The following is a 2,500-nucleotide window of genomic DNA, read 5'->3' as shown; positions in this document are numbered from 1 at the left end:
GCTTTCATTTCAAAACAAAACAAAATAACAAAAACAAACAAACACTGCATATCAGAGGCAACACAAACACTGCATAACATTAAGCCAGTATTCTAACTTACGCAGAGTTATAAAAAGAGTAATTTTACGCCATTTCCAAGACGAAAATAAGACAGCAAGACAGAAATCCCTGCGACGTCTTGTTCACTCTCGAGTGCCTGTGTCCGAGTCGGCGTCCTCGTGACAAAAATCAGGAAAATTACATTCTTTTTTTTATATGTTTATTCTCGTTGCTTAGATCACGTCTTATTGGCTGTTTGGAATTCATGGTGTCGGAGGTGGCTTTGCTTTCTAACTTTGGTGATTTTGAAATCAGGGTATATTGATAAAGGTTGTATTTTCGCGTTTTGGTCGTCTTTTCCCGGATGAGTAGGAAATCAAATGAATGGATGGAGTGACCTATGATTTAATTTTCATTTATATATCGGGTGTGAATATAGTACCAACTACGGTGTAATTAACAAAACATTAATACTGTGAAAATTCCTGAAAGTTTGAACACCTTACCTTGTATACAAACGTTCTGTTATCTCTGGTCTATCTTATCAGCAAAATAGAACATACCTAATGTACGGTTGTCTAACAACTGCATAATAATATCGCTTACGTAAATAACGTTTGTAACAGGTTAAAGTTGATGCACATAACGCAAGCAGAGATACACATTGCCGTAAATGCATATTCAAGACTCAAAATCCAAACAAACTATAAAGTTGAATATTACGTGGAGTATATGGGGTGATGTGTATAAACCTAGGACTCAACTATAGGATTATACCCATGCCCTTCCCCTTCCCTCCTATTCTGATACACCTAGATAACTGCAGAGCTTAAATTTGCAACTTCTGCGCTACCAATTACACCCACACGTTACTAATAATACCACAGGAAGAGGTAATTAACTGGAATAACCAATTGTAATCGACTGAAGTTTGTATTACTCTTAGTATTTGATAGTGAACTAGGGTAAGTGGCAAATTTTCCAAATGCTAATTCCTAAGTGATAAGTATCGTGGTAGTATAATTATACTATTGGGTGGTTTCGATGTTCGTGCGGAGACAGCACGTCGCTATATGAGTGGTGTGGTGATGACACAGTGTTTTTTCGTAGACGTCTATATGCATGCATAGACGTACACACACACACACACACACACACACACACACATAACTATTTATCTATCTATCTATCTATATATATATATATATATATATATATATATATATATATATATACATATACAAATGCATACACACATAAAGGTGTGTATATATATATGAAGATAGACTAATAAATAAATAGACAGATAAATATGTATATATATTTATCCATATATATACATATATACACATATGTATACACACACGCGAACATACACATACATATACATATATACATACATACACATATACATATATAATATATATTTATAATATATACGAGTATGTATATGTATATGAATATATATACATATTTATATATATGCATTTATGTATATTTATATATGATATATATATGTATATATGCACGCGCGTTTGTATATATATGTATATATATACATATTCATATATGTATATACATTTATATATATATATGCATCTATATACATAAAAACATATAATACACACACACACACATACATACACACACACACACACACACACATATGTATATAATATATATATACATATATATATATATAATATATATATGTATGTTTATATATGTATATATATACATATAGACATATGTGTGTATGTCTTGGGGTCTCACATCTACCTCTCATAATAATTCCACAAGCCAAGACCCCTTTCATTACCCGCCCCAAGTCCATCTCACGTGTCCTTGATAATATCATCATTATCATCAGCCTGGGTCAGTCCACTGCAGGACGTAGGCCTCTCCCAATCTTTTCCATCCTTGTCTGTCTTGCGATTTTTGCTTCCAGTCTTGGCCCTCAAATTTCGTTATTTCTTGTCATAGGTCTGGCCCTTGGCCTCTTTATGTTATATATACTTTCTGTGTCCATCTGTTGTCCTGTCTCCGACATATATGTATACGAATAAATATATATACATGAGTGTGCGAGGGGGGGGGGGGATAGACGTGTCTATGCATGTATACTTTCGTGTATATTTCTATATACACTAACATTCATGTGTTAACAGCATACTGTATGGTGGAAATCCCTTACGATATATATTTTTGCAGATGTATATATGAATTGTTGATGTCGTTGTTTCAGACGTTTGTATATATTAGCAAATCTGCTCTTATGTTACGGGAAGTCACAACAGGTCGAAACTATGCAACGTTGAAGATCAACTTTCCCTTTAAAGTCTCTTCGCCTCGATTACCGGAAATAGTGCAAGTCACGCTACAAATTGCCTATCACTTTAGAAAACCATGACACATTTCTTCATGAATATATGCATCATATTATTCCCTGTTAACTAAGCA

General features: G+C 33.6%; 1 protein-coding gene across 1 annotated transcript in view; it reads right to left on the bottom strand.

Annotated features, from left to right (window-relative positions):
• The window catches only part of LOC125044936, an 18,484-nt gene extending 18,264 nt beyond the window's left edge, over positions 1-220 (bottom strand). Inside the window, exon 1 of the mRNA XM_047641900.1 lies at positions 102-220. The gene's annotated coding sequence lies outside the window, so the exon portion shown is untranslated. The remainder of the gene's footprint in view (positions 1-101) is intronic.
• Between the last annotated feature and the right edge of the window lie 2,280 nt (positions 221-2,500).

This window comes from Penaeus chinensis, chromosome 3, assembly GCF_019202785.1.
Source record: "Penaeus chinensis breed Huanghai No. 1 chromosome 3, ASM1920278v2, whole genome shotgun sequence".
NCBI classification, from domain to species: Eukaryota; Metazoa; Arthropoda; class Malacostraca; order Decapoda; family Penaeidae; genus Penaeus; species Penaeus chinensis.
This window is presented reverse-complemented; position numbering and strand designations above follow the sequence as displayed.